This window comes from Hoplias malabaricus, chromosome 7 (assembly GCF_029633855.1).
Source record: "Hoplias malabaricus isolate fHopMal1 chromosome 7, fHopMal1.hap1, whole genome shotgun sequence".
Lineage (NCBI taxonomy): Eukaryota > Metazoa > Chordata > Actinopteri > Characiformes > Erythrinidae > Hoplias > Hoplias malabaricus.
In genome coordinates, this window is record NC_089806.1 from 38,627,593 (window position 1) to 38,649,718 (window position 22,126).

Here is a 22,126-nt window from a genome sequence, read left to right on the forward strand (position 1 = left end):
TATATTATATTATATTATAGTAATATTATTAAGAGCACTTTTTACAACTGGTGTCACAAAGTAGCTTTAAAGTATTCTAGGTTCTAGAACACAAGAGCCAGTCCTCCTCTGTGGGGTATTACTCAATGCAGGGTTTATCGGTCAAGCCAGAAAACATAATCCCACAATCAAAGCTTTCCAATACACTCTTAGAAAAACTCTCACTGTCGCAGTCACACAGCTCCGGGGACCTGAATGTTGTGGGTTCGATTCCTGCTCCGGGTGACTGTCTGTGAGGAGTGTGGTGTGTTCTCTCTGTGTCTGCGTTGGTTTCCTCTGGGTGCTGTTTCCTCCCACGGTGCAAAAACACATGTTGGTAGGTGGATTGGTTAGAAGTGTGTGTGTGTGCCTTGCCCAGTGAAGGACGGGCGCCCCCTCCAGGGTGTATTCCCGCTTTGCGCCCAATGATTCCGGGTAGGCTCTGGACGCACCGCGACCCTGAACTGGATAAGAGTTACAGATAATGAATGAATGTACCAGATTTTATTATGTGGTGTTGATTTCATATGCCTCATTTCATTTCCAGGACTTACATTATATTATTTTATATTGCACAGTTCTATAATTAAATCTAAATAATCTTACAAATATTCACATCTCCTTCTGGAGAAGCGGATGTATTGTACCTTTAGGGAACACAACAGGACTCTAAACCCATTGTTGTACCTTTAAAGGTTCATTTACACTGTTTGTCCCTATAGAGACCAATAATGTACCTTTTGTTCTGAGAGTGTAGGAACAGAACTGAAGGAGATTCCTATTAGAAAGTCCTCAACTTTGGGCATAAGTTGGCTGGGTAACCAGATTAAAACAACAAACACAGAACAAAGCAGTAGAGTTTATAGTATTCATACATACATAGTAGTTACATAGTTACATGCATAATTTATATATATATGTATAACAAAAGTACTAACAAGAGTAGATTAACAGGACAGTGGAGCAGTGTATAAACAAAGAACAGCCTATAGTCAAAGCACAGTGTATAAAAGAAATGGCAATATTTAAACATAAACATATAAAAATAATAAACATGATAATCTGTATGCCCGCTCACAGTAGTTGTGATTATAAGGGGTGTCCACAGACGCTTGGACATATAGATGATAAAACAAATGCAGATATTACACAGGAGATATGATGCAGACACCATCGAGGTGTAATTCAATACTCCAATGGCTCATTAGAAACTGGTGAACGTAATTGTAAATGTGTTTCTAAACCAGCCCTGGCTTTCATCCTCAGTGGAGGAGCGCTTAATGGAATTGTGAGAATAATATGTCTAGCCAGGTGCGCATTATTGCCGCCACTCTTTTGCTGCCCTCGGAGTGAGAGAATCTGTTTATGGTGGCGTCAAAATATGACGAGCGGGGAATGATGATGAGTTTGATGTATTAGATGCAGACGCACTAATGGACTTGAATGAATCAGCAACGGCAACTGAAAATCTGCACCTTAGCTAAAATAGTCATAACGAAATGGCTGACTGGGGTTTGGGTCCCAGCTCAGACAGGAACACTAAAAAATCATAGTTTTTACAGTAATTGCAAAGGGGTTTTTTTCAAATTAAGTTGGTGTCTCTTCCTGTTCCTTTTATTAGAGATGTATATATACTATTGTATTTACTATATGAATAATTGTACTAAACAGGCCTGTCACTAGAGACAAATGATTAGGGGGCGCTCAGCTTTAACAGGGGGTCTAGGGGCAATTGCCTTATAGCAGCTAATTTCATTGACAAGGTAGAGATAACAAAGCCACAATGTTACTTACGGCAGCAGGTGACGACAGCAGAAATTGTTTTTTTTTTTTTCGTATAAGGATATTTAAAACATTTTTATCAAGAGCCAACTAAAACTTATTAGAATGTTTTCTTTAAACTGTAAAAAAATCCTTTCATCTGACTGGTCTTTAGAGAAGCTACTGCCTACTTACTATAAAGTAAATTTGAATATCCATCTACAGCTAGAAAAACTAAACTTTGTGAACAACTATTAACTCATTATATACATTCATTCATTATCTGTAACCCTTATCCATTTCAGGGTCGCGGTGGGTCCAGAGCCTACCTGGAATCATTGGGCGCAAGGCGGTAATACACCCTGGAGGGGGCGCCAGTCCTTCAAGGAGCGACACACACTCACACATTCACTCACACCTACGGACACTTTTAAGTCGCCAATCCACCTACCAACGTGTGTTTTTGGAGTGTGGGAGGAAACCGGAGCACCCAGAGGAAACCCATGCAGACACAGGGAGAACACACCACACTCCTCACAGACAGTCACCCGGAGGAAACCCACGCAGACACAGAGAGAACACACCACACTCCTCACAGACATTCACCCAGAGGAAACCCATGCAGACACAGAGAGAACACACCTCACTCCTCACAGACAGTCACCTGGAGGAAACCCACGTGAACACAGGGAGAACACACCAAACTCCTCAAAGACAGTCACCCGGAGGAAACCCACACAGACACAGAGAGAACACACCACACTCCTCACAGACAGTCACCTGGAGGAAACCCACGCGGACACTGGGAGAACACACCACACTCCTCACAGACAGTCACCTGGAGGAAACCCACGCGGACACAGGGAGAACACACCACACTCCTCACAGACAGTCACCTGGAGGAAACCCACGCGGACACAGGGAGAACACACCACACTCCTCACAGACAGTCACCTGGAGGAAACCCACGCGGACACAGGGAGAACACACCACACTCCTCACAGACAGTCACCTGGAGGAAACCCACGCGGACACAGGGAGAACACACCACACTCCTCACAGACAGTCACCTGGAGGAAACCCACGCAGACACAGGGAGAACACACCACACTCCTCACAGACAGACACCCGGAGGAAACCTACGCAGACACAGAGAGAACACACCACACTCCTCACAGACAGTCACTCGGAGGAAACCCACGCAGACACAGGGAGAACACACCAAACTCCTCACAGTCACCCGGAGCAGGACTCGAATCCACAACCTCTAAAACAGGTCTAATGATGTCCATGGTACTAATCCTGCAGATTTGCATACTGTAAGTTTCCTCAGGACACTTCTGATATATTGTTCTTTAAGTACAAGTTATTTGTTTTTCAGGAGACGTTTTAACAGAGATTAGAAATAACATAAGGCACTTTAGGCAGAAGTGCTAGTGCTTTGCTTTATATCTTAAATGTGAAGGACAAAAATAGAGGTGAAACTTCAGTAGTTTCCAAAACTGGACTTCAGAAAAGGATTTAAAGATAAGGAGATAATCATACTCCCAACAACTCTGTGAGACCTGGCTGACCACAGACACTGTCGCCATCAGATAAACAAACAGCACTCCCAAATATAATCTTTGAGAGAGAGGAGAAAATAAAGTTTTGACCTTGTCTCTTCAGACCACACCTACACACCAGTCTCTGTCCATACCTCTTTCACTGGGAGAACACAATGCAGCACAGCGCAGCCATGGCCTAATGGTTAGAGGAGTGGGCTCGGTACCAGGATGAAATGCCCTTAAAGCTAGCTAAGGCTGCCTGCTGCTCTCTGTGTGAGTGTGTGTGTGTGTGTGTTTTCACTGTTTACATGCGTTAAATTCAGAAATGTAACTTCATTGTACGATTGTAAAATGATCATAAAACATGTCACTTTCACTTTTGACATTAATCATGGGCCTGAAAGGATGTGGAGATATCAATGAGCTGTTACAGAGAAAATCTTTGAAAAGAGAAAATCTATCTATCTATCTATGTATATATGTATCTATCTATGTATATATGTATCTATCTATGTATGTATTTATGTATGTATGTATGTATGTTTGTATGTATCTATTTATCTATCTATCTACTAACATAACACCACCAGACAATTCAACGCACTTGCAGGAGAACACTAACAGTCCAGACCTTCCGTGTCAGCCTGATGACTCCCGTGCTGGCTGAGCATTGTGCTTCTGTGATGGGGCAGATGAGGGGCTACCCAACCCTCCAAACAGGACCGACAGTGAGGCCAGGCAGACCAGCGATCTCAGTGATCGTAATGACCCACTCGCCCTAAATCTCTTTCAATGATTTACTGTTTTTTATTCAGGTCTATTTAAGTCACACATGTAATTACTGCCTGATTTGCTTTTTGGGTTTATTTTCGCTCTGCTCTGTTGGCTCAGGTTCTATATCGATTTCCTCTGGCTCACGCCTCTCACTCTGGCATTTAGTTTTAGAACAGAGGGATCCCAGAAAGAAAAGAATAGCTCCTGGCGAAAAGATGCTGGACGTAATGAGACGTCCCGCTGCAAAACCTTCTTCAACCTGATACATTTTTACAACAAACCCAGTTGCCAGAAAAGTTTGGACAGTAGGTCAATATGCAAATAAAAACAGAATGCATGACTTGGACATTGACTTTGACATGGATTTAAACAAAAAATTACACAAAGAAAGTATTTAACACTTAAACTGAACTACTTTAATGGGTTTTATAAATCTGTATCAGGGGGGTTCATATATTTAGAGACGCCCTAAAGCATGATATCATTCACACTTTCAGGGAGTTATCAAGGAGCAAACGACACAAACAAAAGTCCAGATATGGTCTTGTGGCACTTAGCATTAATCATGATGAAGTTAGGCTCATGTACAGCTGCTCCTGCTTGAGTAAACCCATTTCATCAGGCACAGGGAGCTCAGGATTTGAAGAACAGACCGGGATCAACTGGTGTCTTCAGTCCCCAAATGATTTATTACGAAATGTTGAGAGATGGAAAGGTGATGTAACTCAGTGGAAACATGCTCCTGTCCCAACATTTTGGAAAATGTTGCAGGCATCAGATTCCGAATGGGGATTCATTCATTCATCTTCTGATCTGCTGTAACGGCTTCATCCTGACTGGGTTCACAGCATGTTTAGAGCCGACACAGACTCACGAAAAATATCAATTGTGCACTAAACGTGAGCTTTCTTTGCGTTTTTATTATTCATATATTGTCCAAACTATTAGTGTATTAACATAGGATTTCCAATATTTAATAACCAGTTATATCTAGTGAAGTGCACTAGGTAGTGTGCCATTACTTTATTAGAACCCAACCCATAAAGTTTATAAAAACTATTACAAGATTAAACTTTAAAGGAACACTAGGTAAAATTTGCTATTTAGGCTCCCCCTGCAGTTGCAGAGTGTATTTCACATTTACAGCACTTTTCCTACCCTCCTACAAAAGTTACATAGTGCATTTTCTACAGTGCTGAGCCCAGAGTAGCAACATCCAAAGCTCTGTTCTTACTATTACAGATCACTGCATCAGCACGTTGATTTTGAAGCTGCCATTTTAAGGTAAAAACTACCTAATGCTGCTTTAAACAGTAAAAACCAGGGACACAACCAAGGAAACAGACGCTAATGATAGAGGCTTCAACAAATAAAAATCTGGATTCAAGCCCCCCCCCCCCCCCCCCCTACACCCGCACCCCTCAACAGGGAGATGACTGGAGAGACACAATAGCAGCAGCTGCACAGTGCTCACAAAGAAGCTCCACTATATTCAACAGCACTGCGGACAACATGCTGCTCCATATTGTGTGGCTGATAAGGGCCGTTCTGCCTATTATCTCACTGATACTATCGCTCTGTCTGCGGAACGTTATTAGTAATCAGTGCACCGGCCTGTCCTGTGCAGGCTACATTTATTCAAATAAATGTAGCTGTAGAGTTGGGGTTTTAGAATGAAAACAAACATAGCAGAAATAGCTGAAAACGTACATAATAAGTAAATATAAAGTTTGTTGCTGTTTCCAGTGTCCACCTTCTGTCCAGGGCTTGCGCATAGTGACCCTGGGTATGTTCTTGACCCCCCACCCCACCCCACGACCCTCATGGTCACTGCTACCTCAAATACATGTGAAGAGATGCTGAAGTCTGGTCTCTGTGCTTCTACTTCATTAGCACGTTCTTCTTTCTTGTCTATTTCCTTTTCTCAGTATTGGGTTCTTTGTGGCTCCACATCCTTTCAGGTTGGGTGCCTGTGGAGGTTCTCAGATCAAGAAATACTATGTTTTAATATTAATATTTAACATTGTTCTATTAGAATTCATATCACGGCTGATTGGTGTGAAAACACCACTGCTAAACTTTTTGGGAGTTGTTTGTTTAGCATGTCGTAACCTGGGTTTGTTTTTTGAGCATTTGTTTATAGGTGATGGATGTGTTTGCTCTGTAGTTGTGGGGTAATGTGAGTGTATTCAGCCTGGAACAGATGACTGATGGTGTGTATTTGAGACACACTACTGCTCTCTGCTCGCTCCCCACCTGCTCCGGCCCCCACGGCCAGACGTAGGCACACATATGTCTCAGTCTGGGCAGATTTGATGTTCTTGAGTTGATGAATGGCCTGCATTTCTCTTTAACACAGCTGCTTTGAGGGTTGCTGTCATTTGGAAAGACAGGTTCACTGAGAGTAACACGTCTCCAACTTTCAGGAATGTGGCTGCTTTTGGTGCTCAACACGCTTGAAGGAGAACACTAATCTAACTGGTCATTTATCTTAAATCAGCAACCGGATGCCCACGTTAGTTTGCCTTCCACAACCATGCCCAATGCTGGTTGTACTGTAAAGCCCTTGGAGTGGGAGTGGTGTTTGTGAGCCAGAACTAAACTACCAATACCAATCATTTTGGAATGCCATCAAATCCTCACAGCATTGTTTCAAAGTCTAGAGTAAAGCTTTAGCAGAACGGCAAATGCCGTAAATCTGGATAGATTTACGTTTCTAAGAAAGACTAGGACTGTAATCTTGAACCCTATGTTCTTTACTCTGGCATTACTCCGTTAACCATTAACTGCACCGTTATTGTTCAATGTCTCTATTACCATTTATGTTTTTATATCAAAAACACTAAGTACTAGGACAAAAGCAATGGGCAGTGTCTGTGATAATGAGCTGGATTAAGAACCCTTAAGACCTTTCAAGAGAACACTTGATGCTTGGTGGATACAATTATGAAGAGCCACATAAACAAACCACTTATTCTTCACAGGAACAAAAGCATTCTGCTGCAAGCCTTTGGTTAATGGGTTGCTATAATAATTGGGTCATTGGGTAATGACCGAAAGAACAAGACAGCGAATACAAGCGGCAGAGATGAGTTTTCTGTAGCAGGATGCTCTGTACACTCTACATTATCAGGTGCGGAGCTCTGCGAACCAGGAGTAGAACTGCTGCTGATTTTTGTTGAGAGGGCATCTGATGTCACCTGGAAGCTTTCCGCTGGAGGTGTACCAAGCATGGCCAACTGGGATGAGGCCCCAGCGTACACCCAGGGACCCAGGGATAGCCTTGGAATGTCAGGAGGAGTTAGATGAAGTTGCAGATGACAAAGGCGACCAAGGCGTCTTTTGCTTGGCCTTTTGCCACCATTATCATAAAATGGATTAGGAGCACAAGAGGATGAGGAAGGCATAAATGGGAATGGGATGCTCTGAAACAGCTGCACATGAGTCTAATATACAGAGTGGGCCATTTATATGGATACACCTTAATAAAATGGGAATGGTTGGTGATAGTAACTTCCTGTTTGTGGCACATTAGTAACTTTTCAAGATGGGTGGTGACCATGGTGGCCATTTTGAAGTCGGCCATTTTGGATCCAACTTTTTATTTTTTCAATGGGAAGAGGATTCATGTGACACATCAAACTTATTGGGAGTTTCACAAGAAAAACAATGGTGTGCTTGGTTTTAATGTAACTGTTTTATATTAATATATTAATATTTTATATAAGGTGTATCCATATTATATAAATTATATATTTATACATTTATATATTAAGGGGTATCCTTATAAATAGCCCACCCTGTACTGTACTTTTGTATGGTCACCTCAATCAGTTAAAGGCGTCCACTGCACACACACACCCTGGGATCCAGGGACGAGTTTGAGTGGACTTTATGGAGTGGATTTTCTTGTAACCTGACTTCATTAATTATCCAACAGCTGGATACAATTAATCCTCAGAAAGCATCTTCATTTTGTACATCATCTTGACATTTCACGATGAATGGACCAATAGAGTCGCTCCAGAAAGACTGAGAAAGTACATGTATTCATTTGGACAGTGGGAACATGACTGTGTTACTGGTCATAAAGGGGTCAGTTGTATTCCAGCCTACAGTTTCTTCCTGTCACTCTGCCACCAAGTAAATGACGCGTTAACAGGAGGTGGGTGGCTGCTTGATTCTCCATATTAGGCACAGGCCTCTTTCTCTCCCTCTATCTCCTTCCTTGCCGGGAAGATATGAACGTCAGCCAGTCACACCATACGACTTATGTCTCCTGGAGGGCTTGATCAGAATAAAAAACCAAAGTCCCAGTGTCGCTCATCCGCCCTGGGGAGCAACAGCAGGGATGTATTGATCTATAAAGACAGCGCACTGTTGGAAAAAAGAGGAGTAGAATCGCCAGCATTAATCAACAAGGCCACAGTAAACAGAGAGCTACACCCAAGCTATTTTCAGTCCCCTTTCCTGCTCATCCTCCAGTGAAGCCACTGGGACAGAGGGTAGACACTTTATAGAAAAAACATTCAAAACAAACAATAATAACAACACAAATACATGTATTGGTATTTTTGCTATGGTAACAATGACAGACTGATACTTTAAAAATAAAAGAAAAATTTCAATTCCTATCCGGGACCCCAAAAAAGACCGGACGGGCCCTAGTCATGGGGCTGGAGTGTGAGTATTTTCGGTGACTGTGTGCTGGCTTTGCCAATCAGATGGCGCAATGTGACGCACGTCCAGCACCCGGCCATCTGCGCCTCTGAGCTGGAACAGCGTGTTCTGAGGAGGATCCAAACGCTCCGAACACGACTCATGGGCTCAGAGCCGCAGAACCAGCCACCACCCCCATAATCCAGACCCTGTAACTTGGAAGAACAGCTCCAGATTCAAACATCTGTAAACATCAGGAGCTCCAGAAGCCAACATCTGGAAATCGCCACTTACCAGACCCAGCATCACCAGAACTGAACATCTGAAAAACCCACAAACATGACCCACCAGCCCTTGAACTGGAACCCTACAAACCAGACCCAGAAGGTCTGGAACTGAACATCTGGAACGCCTATAAAGTAGACCCAGCAACATGTGAAAGGACAGAACCAGACCCAGCAATGTGTGGAACAACAGCTCCTGAATCGAACATCTGTAAAAATCAATCAATCAATCAATCAATCAATCAATCAATCAATCAATCCAGCAGCTCCAGAACCAAACAAATGAAGCACCTATATACTACATCCTAATGCTCCAGTACTGAACATCTGGAATGCCTATAAAGTAGACCCAGCAACATGTGGAAGGACAAAAACAGACCCAGCAATGTGTGGAACAACAGCTCCTGAATCGAACATCTGTAAAAATCAACCAATCAATCAATCAATCAATCAATCCAGCAGCTCCAGAACCAAACAAATGAAGCACCTATATACTACATCCGAATGCTCCAGTACTGAACATCTGGAATGCCTATAAAGTAGACCCGGCAACATGTGGAAGGACAAAAACAGACCCAGCAATGTGTGGAACAACAGCTCCTGAATCGAACATCTGTAAAAATCAAAAAAATTGATCAAATAATCAATCCAGCAGCTCCAGAACCAAACAGATGAAACCCCTATAAACTATAAACTAATGTGGAAGAACAGCTTCTGGACCAAATATATGGAAGCTCATAAAAACAGCTGCAAATGTCTGCAACCTCACATCTAAGACCCAGCATCTCTTAAACTGAATGTCAGGAACCACCCAGTAACCACACCCAGCCACATGTGAAATGAAGAGCTTTGGAACTGAACATCTGGAGTACCCTCAAAACCAGATGCAGCAATGTGGGGAAGAACATTCTTTCATTAAATATCTGTAACCACTTATCTAGTTCAGGGTCACAGTGGGTCTGGAGCCTACCCGGAATCATTGGGCGCAAGACAGGATTACACCCTGGAGGGGGCGCCAGTCCTTCACAGGGCAACACACACTCATACAGTCACACACACTGGAACAAACATCTGGAACCCCTCTAAACCAGACCCAATAACACGTGGAAGTACTGGTCTGGGACCTAACGTCTGGAAGCCCTTAAAACCCAGACATCTCAACATCTTCTTTGGGTGTCCCTAAACGTTTGGCCAAATAAAGGATATCCTATTAAATGTTACTCCAGATGTTACTGTGTCTGCACAGAATTTGTAAAGGCTGTTTGTCCACTGCACTGTCTAACCTGGTTCTCACCAGCCTTTTCATGTTACAACCCAACAGCTGAATCACTGTTAAAATACTGAAAAGCCTTAGCATGGTCAGTACAGAGGGGAGTCAGACCTCCAGCTGAGACTCAGTGTAGGACCCTCCAGGTCCTGGTAGGTAACTGATAAAGGTGTGTGAAAAGCAGAAAGGTGAAAGTGTCTGAATGACAAGAGAAAGCACAGCAGGGCTATAGACTCTTTCCCCATGCATTAGATGAGGGCTCTATTGACCAGAGTGAACCATGGGAGATGTGTCCAGCTCTAATCGGTGATCTCCCAGTGTGGAGCTCAGACGGTAACTCAGACACAATCCCTATCATGTTTCCAGAGAGGAAATTCTATTGTGGCAACACTCAGGGCTCAGTGATGGAGACATCTCTCTTCACTGTAGCTTTAGATGTGATCTCTTTCTGACTCAGGTTTGTGAGTTTGATGAATGACATGTTTTATCTGCTCACCTCATATGACCTTCTTAGTTTGGTCTCCCAGTGGACAAAAGTGCTGGGAATTCCTCAACATGGAGGCTGGGCTTGACTGGGCCAAAAAGCAGACATTTTCTGACCATGCTAGTGGAGTTAGTCTGGTCCATGAACCTGGGACTTCATCAGCAAGGTAGCGGAGTTTGACTGGGCCATGAATCTGAGGCAATAACCTGGGATGTTTTGACAACTGTATTTTAGATTGACAGGATTATGAAGCTGGGACTTCATCACAATGGTAGCGGAGTTTGACTGGGCCATGAAGAAAGCACTTTCTGATCATGGTAGTGAATTTTGATGATGCTATTAACCTGGGAATTTCTCAACACAGTACCATAAACATGACAATTTCTCATGATGGAAGCAGATGTTGACTGGATGGACCATATACCAGGGACCCTCACACTAAGGGAGAATAGTCTGACTGGGCCATGAATGTGGGGTTTTCTCACCACAGCTATAGAGTTTGACTGGACCATGAGCTTAAGCCATTAACTAGGGACGTTGTCACCACTGTAGCTGAGTTTGACTCGGCCATGTACCTGGGATATACTCACCAAGACAGTTGAATTTGACTGGGTTGTAAACTTGGGATTTCCTCCTCAATGAAGTGTATGAATGATCCCAACCTGCTCCTCTGTGGCTTCAATATAGAGTTAAAATTATCCATTTAACTGATTACAATTCAATACCAAATAACCTTGGCTAGGTATATCAACTGCTCCTGTGTACAATACCCACAGCAAAAGCAGGAGATTGCCTGTTCCTGCAGACAACTTGTCCTTTCACCACACTTCTGTTCATGCATCTTCTAGCAGCTGAGATCTGAGAGTGCTTCTCTATAAAAGACGATAAAAACCCTAACCATAAAAGAGGACCAAGTGAAACTGTTCTGATCAGAGATTAAACAAACTCCAAGCGCCGGACCCTTTCATGCCAGCGTTGGTGAGAATATTGCTCTTCTGATTAAACACAAAAAGAACAGAGCTTTATTTTGAATAGATCCAGATTAGCACAATCATAACAGAGTGTGACGAGCTTTGGCTTGAATGCATCAGTGCTGTGTTGCTAATTTTTCCAGTTCCAGTGAGTAAGACACTCCCACAGGGTGACAATTATAGTGTCTCGGAAATATTAGAATGTATGTTGTCCATAATCGTATATATTTATCTAAAGGACGCAGCATATGCCCTTTAAATACTTCACTCTGTCTGTTTCCACAGCTCCCTTTTACACATTTCTCTGTAGAAAAACATTAAAAATGGGTGGCTAAGATGCAGGGGTGTTTCTAGACTACAGAACACAGGGCACGTAGCCTACAGAATTGTAGGGGTACGACTGTGCATATAAAAGCCTGTTAAATACATTCATTCATTTAACACACTTACCCTGCCATGGATGAGAAATTCATTCATTCATTCATTCATTCATTCATTGTCTGAAACCGCTTATCCAATTCAGGGATGCTGTGGGGCCGGAGCCTAACCGGAATCACTGGGCGCAAGGCTGGAACACATAATTAAATAAATAACCAATTAACTCTAATCTGTACTAATTCCATTCATTTGGACATGTGCACTTTCCTGAAGATACAAAAACAAAGTGATAAATCTCAGATTTTGAGCTTGTGTTGTCAATGCTCATTTTACTAGCTAGCATATATAAAGCCAATGCTAATAAGTATTTAAAGGACTGGCGCCCCCTCCAGGGTGTATTCCCGCCTTGCACCCAATGATTCCGGGTAAGCTCTGGACCCACCGCGACCCTGAACTGGATAAGGGTTACAGAAAATGAATGAATGGATAACATTTATTTTCTTTCTTTAGTGTTGTAATATTTATTTTTGCTAGGTTATGTGATTATAAGTGGCTAAAATCAACACATATCGTTATGAGATATAACTATCCTGTCTGTTGCATGGCTGACTTTCTTTAAATATTTACAACTGTCCATTGATCTGGACAAAAAAATGTTAGCTGCTTAAGCGGAAAGACACTGGCATTATGGGAAATGGAGTTCCTGTAGTGAATTTGCAGCATGTCATGTGTTTCTGCTCAACAATTCAGTATATTTCTAACTTTTTAAGTCTGTGATATTAGTGGGGCACAGAAACGCTAGGCCCAAGTAAATTGGGTCTAATGATGCCACTCTATTACCTCATCAATCGGGGGATGCTAGGCATCGTTGTGTCTGTTAGCTGGTGGAACAGAATTGGGCAGTTAGTGTTCTCCTCTAAGTGTGTTGATACTGATGCTACTTCAAAAAGACATGGTGCTGGCTTCCCATGTCTCAGAGAAACCATGTGCTAGCTTTCAGTGTTTACTTGCTTAGCTTTAGCTCTCTCATAGGGGACTAAAACTCCTCTATTAATATCAATAGATGCATCAAGTGGGGGCTGGTGTTCACAAACTTTTTATACACTGTAATGTATAAGGTGAGAAGGTCAGTGTTTATCTGGAAAAAAAACACAGAAAAAAACAGGTCTCGAAAAATTAGGATGATTATCTCAAATAACAAGGACGTGCTTGAGTTGAGTATGAATGTGTGTGTGCCCAAATTTATGCCTGCTACTGTACTGTGGGTTTCTCACATACTGCACCCAGTGGGGGTTGCGGAGGAGCGGATGGATGGTGGCTAACAGAGTGTGTGCATAAACAAACAGCCGCCATGACGCCGTAGGGGTTATTTACGTAGCCCCCTGCCTCCGGCTGCTAATTCTGCACCTCGAGAAAAAAAAAATTACAGGCTGCTACACGCCTCAAACACATTTATCACTTCTTTCCCCAAATGCTTGCTCTACTGCAATTACTCAGCATGGCTGTTCCACTTCCAGTAAGGGCAAAAACTGTAACAAAGCCCACTTTAAGTGTTTATTTATAGCTGTGTGGGGAGCTGGGGTCTGTTGGTCTTACATGTTGAGGCTTTGATATCATGTTTGTGTGGAGTCTGCTGTGGTGGGGATTCCATCACAACACAAAACTGAGTCACAACCTTCTGAGTCACCAAGTCACTCACACCTTGAGCCACAGCAGGAAACCTACACAGACACAGAGAGAACACACCACACTCCTCACAGACAGTCACCCGGAGGAAACCCACGCAGACACAGGGAGAACACACCACACTCCTCACAGACAGTCACCCGGAGGAAACCCACGCAGACACAGGGAGAACACACCACACTCCTCACAGACAGTCACCCGGAGGAAACCCACGCAGACACAGGGAGAACACACCACACTCCTCACAGACAGTCACCCAGAGGAAACCCACGCAGGCACAGAGAGAACACACCACACTCCTCACAGACAGTCACCTGAGGTGGGGATTGAACCGAATACCTCAGTACATTTGCAGTGACTGTGAATGTAGAATATATTTTATCTGTCGGCCAGTTAGCAAAACCTTATGGCATAAGAAAGGCATTAAAATAATTGTAATAGGAAACGTGTACATGCTTTTATTCAATACGGAATATATTTCTAAGTAAAGCAGAATATTAGGAAGTGTCTTTGAACTAGCTGAACTTTCTGTGAAATATGGGGGTGGTTGTATTATGAGTTAAACAATGATACATTAGATGAACTATAAAACATTGAATACAATTATTTTTCCCCACCCACTAGTGCAAAGTGATGTAAATAAAAATTCAGACAATGCTTTAAAGGTACCCTTACTTCAACTAGGTGGAGTTAAGTGACCTCAGCTAGACTTGCTTCTGAATATAAAATAGCCAAACAATATTCGGTTACACTTCCTATTAAATATTGTATCCATAACATATTGTAAATATATATCATCACTGTCCTAAAAAAAGCATACACCTCCATTTCTGTTGATGTATATTTCACTACATCATTTGAACAGAGCAGCTGCCCGTCACATGGTGTGAAATGGATCAATAGAAATTCTGCAAATTACTCAAAATTCAATATTTCTACCTTGACTTCCACTGAACATTAAGAAGGTTTGTTCCTCCTCCTGCAAAGTAACTATATTGGAGACACATGTTTTTCTTTGGACAGCAAAGATATTTATAATGCATTCTGTATTATGCGCAATAGCTTTTACTGGCAGATGTAAGCCGAAGGATTTTGTTTCTGTTTTACAGATAAAGGGAAGACAAAGGCCATACCGCATTCAGAACATAAGTAAATCACAACACTACACAGCTGTGTGTGTGTGAGTGTATATCATGTATGAAAGTGTGTTTTCCCACCGAATTTCATCATTTTGCTGCATTTTTTGCTGCATGACAAAACGTTGCTGTCGCATCTGTCACCTGAACACGGCCCAGCGGTCAAAAAATGGTTTCATATGCAGTCCATTTTCACAAATATCACAGTCTGCATCTGCACAGAGAACATATTTCTTTCAGCAGTAAGTTTTCATCGTATACTTAAAGATAATGGTGTCAATCCAGTAGAATTCCCCAGTTTTTCATTTTAAACACCGTACATCAATGTGAGGAATAACTTCAACAAAGATAAAAAACCTCAGAGGAAAATGTGATATTAAAAAAAATCATAATGCATTATTCAGCCACGTCAATTGAAGAAATTTATATATGTAATTCATATATGGGCGGCACGGTGGCGCAGCAGGTAGTGTCGCAGTCACACAGCTTCAGGGGCCTAGAGGTGGGTTTGATTCCCGATCCGGGTGACTGTCTGTGAGGAGTGTGGTGTGTTCTCTCTGTGCCTGCGTGGGTTTCCTCCGGGTGACTGTCTGTGAGGAGTGTGGTGTGTTCTCCTTGTGTCTGCATGGGTTTCCTCCGGGTGACTGTCTGTGAGGAGTGTGGTGTGTTCTCCCTGTGTCTGCGTGGGTTTCCTCCGGGTGACTGTCTGTGAGGAGTGTGGTGTGTTCTACCTGTGTCTGTGTGGGTTTCCTCCGGGTGACTGTCTGTGAGGAGTTGGTGTGTTCTCCCTGTGTCTGCGTGGGTTTCCTCCAGGTGACTGTCTGTGAGGAGTGTGGTGTGTTCTCCCTGTGTCTACGTGGGTTTCCTCTGGGTGATTGTCTATGAGGAGTGTGTTGTGTTCTCCTTGTGTCTGCGTGGGTTTCCTCCGGGTGACTGTCTGTGAGGAGTGTGGTGTGTTCTCCCTGTGTCTGCATGGGTTTCCTCCGGGTGACTGTCTGTGAGGAGTTTGGTGTGTTCTCCCTGTGTCTGCGTGGGTTTCCTCCGGGTGACTGTCTGTGAGGAGTTTGGTGTGTTCTCCCTGTGTCTGCGTGGGTTTCCTCCGGGTGACTGTCTGTGAGGAGTGTGGTGTGTTCTCCCTGTGTCTGCGTGGGTTTCCTCCGGGTGACTGTCTGTGAGGAGTTTGGTGTGTTCTCCCTGTGTCTGCGTGGGTTTCCTCTGGGTGACTGTCTGTGAGGAGTTTGTTGTGTTCTCCCTGTGTCTGCGTGGGTTTCCTCCGGGTGACTGTCTGTGAGGAGTGTGGTGTGTTCTCCCTGTGTCTGTGTGGGTTTCCTCCGGGTGACTGTCTGTGAGGAGTGTGGTGTGTTCTCCCTGTGTCTGTGTGGGTTTCCTCCGGGTGACTGTCTGTGAGGAGTGTGGTGTGTTCTCCCTGTGTCTGTGTGGGTTTCCTGCGGGTGACTGTCTGTGAGGAGTGTGGTGTGTTCTCCCTGTGTCTACGTGGGTTTCCTCTGGGTGATTGTCTATGAGGAGTGTGGTATGTTCTCCTTGTGTCTGCGTGGGTTTCCTCCGGGTGACTGTCTGTGAGGAGTGTGGTGTGTTCTCCCTGTGTCTGCATGGGTTTCCTCCGGGTGACTGTCTGTGAGGAGTTTGGTGTGTTCTCCCTGTGTCTGCGTGGGTTTCCTCCGGGTGACTGTCTGTGAGGAGTTTGGTGTGTTCTCCCTGTGTCTGCGTGGGTTTCCTCCGGGTGACTGTCTGTGAGGAGTGTGGTGTGTTCTCCCTGTGTCTGCATGGGTTTCCTCCGGGTGACTGTCTGTGAGGAGTGTGGTGTGTTCTCTCTGTGTCTGCGTGGGTTTCCTCCGGGTGACTGTCTGTGAGGAGTTGGTGTGTTCTCCCTGTGTCTGCGTGGGTTTCCTCCGGGTGACTGTCTGTGAGGAGTGTGGTGTGTTCTCCCTGTGTCTGCATGGGTTTCCTCCGGGTGACTGTCTGTGAGGAGTTTGGTGTGTTCTCCCTGTGTCTGCGTGGGTTTCCTCTGGGTGACTGTCTGTGAGGAGTTTGGTGTGTTCTCCCTGTGTCTGCGTGGGTTTCCTCCGGGTGACTGTCTGTGAGGAGTGTGGTGTGTTCTCCCTGTGTCTGCGTGGCTTTCCTTCGGGTGACTGTCTGTGAGGAGTGAGGTGTGTTCTCCCTGTGTCTGTGTGGGTTTCCTCCGGGTGACTGTCTGTGAGGAGTTGGTGTGTTCTCCCTGTGTCTACGTGGGTTTCCTCTGGGTGATTGTCTGTGAGGAGTGTGGTGTGTTCTCCTTGTGTCTGCGTGGGTTTCCTCCGGGTGACTGTCTGTGAGGAGTGTGGTGTGTTCTCCCTGTGTCTGCATGGGTTTCCTCCGGGTGATTGTCTGTGAGGAGTGTGGTGTGTTCTCCCTGTGTCTACGTGGGTTTCCTCCGAGTGATTGTCTGTGAGGAGTTTAGTGTGTTCTCCTTGTGTCTGCGTGGGTTTCCTCCGGGTGACTGTCTGTGAGGAGTGTGGTGTGTTCTCCCTGTGTCTGCATGGGTTTCCTCCGGGTGATTGTCTGTGAGGAGTGTGGTGTGTTCTCCCTGTGTCTACGTGAGTTTCCTCCGAGTGATTGTCTGTGAGGAGTTTGGTGTGTTCTCCCTGTGTCTGCGTGGGTTTCCTCCGGGTGACTGTCTGTGAGGAGTGTGGTGTGTTCTCTCTGTGTCTGTAAGGGTTTCCTCCGGGTGACTGTCTGTGAGGAGTGTGGTGTGTTCTCTCTGTGTCTGTAAGGGTTTCCTCCGGGTGCTCCAGTTTCCTTCCACCGTCCAAAAACACACGTTGGTAGGTGGATTGGTGACTCAAAAGTGTCCGTAGGCGCAAGTGTGTGAGTGAATGTGTGTGTGTCTGTGCTGCCCTGTAAAGGACTGGCGCCCCCTCCAGGGTGTATTCCTGCCTCGCGCCCAATGATTCCAGGTAGGCTCTGGACCCACCGCAAACCTGAACTGGATAAGGGTTACAGATAATGAATGAATGAATATAATTAATATAGTCATAACAAAAACTATCCTATTTCCCTCTGAAATCCATAGTTTTTTTTTCTTTTTGCTTTGTTCCATCCTTTTTCATATAAAGCCTGTTTCTTTTATAGTGATTGTATAATGTTAATATTAATTAAATAGTGTTCGCCTTCATTACATCACCATGCACTAAATTACTATTGTTCACCAGTAATATCAGTTTTCTCAGTGAAATATGTTTATTTTTCTTTATAAATATTGGCACAATTACAACATTAAATGATAAATGGTTGACGCTCCACCTGACAACTGATGAACCCCTTAATAAGTATCTATGACAACGTTTCCCTGGGGTGTAAACATGTGGTGACAAATTCACTTTGTTCATCGGCATTAAGAACAAATGCCATGGGCTGTTAAAGGTAACATTCATGATTTTAATTAAAAAACATGTATAACATTCTAACCAGGGTGTTTTCTCACTAATCCCTAGGTCTCCAGTCTGTTCGTGTGCTGGGAACAGGTCTGATGTGTTTACAATGCCCAAGTTTTCTTTATTAAACATGCTATTTAAAAAACAAAAGAGCTCGTTCTGATATGCTAGGCTTCTCTCTGCTCACAGCAGAGAAACAGCTGAGAGAGCCCTCCAAATGAAAAAGGATGGGGATCGATCTATTCCTGTTCTTAAGGTGGAACTGACTCCAAATTTGGGAAAGCGCTTACTGCATGAAAGTAAACAGAGACTGAAAGTGCTACAAAATGAACACAAATTGAGTTACAAATGGTTTTCTGTGGTCATTCAAACAGCGAATAAAAATGTACAGACAAGATAAACACAGTATGTTCAGTATTCGATAACTGTGAGATGTGGTTTGGTAAAGAAAATATTTCTCATGATTTTTGTTTTTTAGCATGATTTTGAACTAATTAACCACAGAGTGTGTTTCCTCGTGACCTTTGTTGACCTATGTGCCAATAATTATGCACGTGACTGCATAACGCCCTGCATTTAACGTCATCACAGCCAAACTTGCTTCTGTTTTACTGCTCCTGGGGAAGAGGCCTCAGAAATACGTTCTGCTGGAGAAATGTCAGCGCTGTTGTTTGGTGTTTTGAGCTAATTATAATATATTTTGAAGCTGGGGTTTATTTTTTAGGGCAAGGGCGCATAAAGAGGAGAGTTAGATTCTGATTTAGAAGAAAAGGACTCTCTCTCTCTCTCTCACTCTCTCTCTCTCTCTCTCACGCTCTCTCTCTTTCTGGGTGGGCACAAAGGCTCTCCCTCCCTCCACGCACTAAACAAAACGTTAGATATTTTAATATATTAGACCTGGGCAGTTAGGCATTGTTCAGAAAAGCAGCTCAAAACTACCTGATGCCAAGTAGTTATTGAGTGAGTGTGTGACAGGGTGAGTGTGTGAAATTGCCCACAGGTGAGTGTGTGACAGGGTGAATGTGTGAAATTATCCACAGGTGTGAGTGTGTGACAGGGTGAGTGTCTGAAATTAACCACAGGTGTGAGTGTGTGACAGCCTGAGTGTGTGAAACTGTCCACAGGTGTGAGTGTGTGACAGGGTGAGTGTCTGAAATTAACCACAGGTGTGAGTGTGTGACAGGGTGAGTGTGTGAAACTGTCCACAGGTGTGAGTGTGCGACAGGGTGAGTGTGTGAAATTGCCCACAGGTGTGAGTGTGTGACAGGGTGAGTGTGTGAAATTGTCCACAGGTGTGAGTGTGTGACAGGGTGAGTGTGTGAAATTGCCCACAGGTGTGAGTGTGTGACAGGGTGAGTGTGTGAAATTGTCCACAGGTGTGAGTGTGTGACAGGGTGAGTGTGTGAAATTGCCCACAGGTGTGAGTGTGTGACAGGGTGAGTGTGTGAAACTGTCCACAGGTGTGAGTGTGTGACAGGGTGAGTGTGTGAAACTGTCCACAGGTGTGAGTGTGTGACAGGGTGAGTGTCTGAAATTAACCACAGGTGTGAGTGTGTGACAGGGTGAGTGTGTGAAACTGTCCACAGGTGTGAGTGTGTGACAGGGTGAGTGTCTGAAATTAACCACAGGTGTGAGTGTGTGACAGCCTGAGTGTGTGAAACTGTCCACAGGTGTGAGTGTGTGACAGGGTGAGTGTGTGAAATTGCCCACAGGTGTGAGTGTGTGACAGGGTGAGTGTGTGAAATTGTCCACAGGTGTGAGTGTGCGACAGGGTGAGTGTGTGAAATTGCCCACAGGTGTGAGTGTGTGACAGGGTGAGTGTGTGAAATTGTCCACAGGTGTGAGTGTGTGACAGGGTGAGTGTGTGAAATTGCCCACAGGTGTGAGTGTGTGACAGGGTGAGTGTGTGAAACTGTCCACAGGTGTGAGTGTGTGACAGGGTGAGTGTGTGAAACTGTCCACAGGTGTGAGTGTGTGACAGGGTGAGTGTCTGAAATTAACCACAGGTGTGAGTGTGTGACAGGGTGAGTGTGTGAAACTGTCCACAGGTGTGAGTGTGTGACAGGGTGAGTGTGTGAAACTGTCCACAGGTGTGAGTGTGTGACAGGGTGAGTGTGTGAAATTGTCCACAGGTGTGAGTGTGTGACAGGGTGAGTGTGTGAAATTGTACATAGATGTGAGTGTGTGACAGGGTGAGTGTGTGAAACTGTCCACAGGTGTGAGTGTGTGACAGGGTGAGTGTGTGAAATTGTACATAGATGTGAGTGTGTGACAGGGTGAGTGTGTGAAATTGTACATAGATGTGAGTGTGTGACAGGGTGAGTGTGTGAAACTGTCCACAGGTGTGAGTGTGTGACAGGGTGAGTGTGTGAAATTGTCCACAGGTGTGAGTGTGTGACAGGGTGAGTGTGTGAAATTTTACATAGATGTGAGTGTGTGACAGGGTGAGTGTGTGAAACTGTCCACAGGTGTGAGTGTGTGACAGGGTGAGTGTGTGAAATTGTACATAGATGTGAGTGTGTGACAGGGTGAGTGTGTGAAACTGTCCACAGGTGTGAGTGTGTGACAGGGTGAGTGTGTGAAATTGTCCACAGGTGTGAGTGTGTGACAGGGTGAGTGTGTGAAATTGCCCACAGGTGTGAGTGTGTGACAGGGTGAGTGTGTGAAATTGCCCACAGGTGTGAGTGTGTGACAGGGTGAGTGTGTGAAATTGCCCACAGGTGTGAGTGTGTGACAGGGTAACTGGGTGAATGCGTGAGTGTCTGTGTCAATGTGTCCAGGGTGTGTTATTGCCACAGACCCACTGCAAGCCTCAGGATGAAGTGGTTACAGAAATGAATGAATGAATGATTTTAGCTATACTGCAGTCTGAACGACAACACACACCATTAAATCTGATTCCAATCAAATTCAGGTCCCATTTGTAGGTTCTTTCAAACCTGATTTAATTTGGATCTCTGAACTGTGACTCGGTTTGACCTGTAGATCTGATTTTAAGGGGCACACACCTGCATTGTTACTATGACAACCGGTGTTGCCATATGAGAGAATATGACTACAGTCTGACCAAAGAAAATCCCTGGCAGTGTGGGGACTGAGTTTAAAAATCAGATTTGCCCTGCAGTGTGAACAGAGCATTGGTGTTCTCCTCCAAGTGTGTTGAGCTCAATTAGTGTTGTGTGGGCAGCAGTTGGAAAACTAGTATTTCAAACCAGTGAAGAGCTAAAGTTGGGGAAAAACAAGAAACAAAGACGAAAAAGGAAAAGAAAAAAAGTGTTATCAGTGTTAGTAACATCATGGAAGTTTAAGATGAAAATAACGTCGTACCAGAAGATTTCAGGGCTTTGGAATTCTTCTGCTTCCTCCCCACACATCGAACTTTTGTTCGTCTCACTGCTGCCTCCCTTTATACACTCACACACATCTCCTGAATGATCTCTCTCTCTCTCTCTCTCTCTCTCTCTCTCTCTCTCTCCCTCTCTCCAAGCGTGGTTCTCCACCTCTCCACATCACTTCTCGGGAAGCAGCAAGGCATGATGTTGGCATGACAACCCAACAACTCAAAATCCTCCGGGTGCGCTTCCCACCTATGGAAGAGGATGATGAGGATGAGGATGATGTGCAGAAACAAAGAGACAAGGCCCTTGAGCATGGAACACTGACTCCATGCTGTGAGCCGTGGTTAGACAGAACTGATCCTGCTGCTGTTGCTAGATAACAATACATTTGC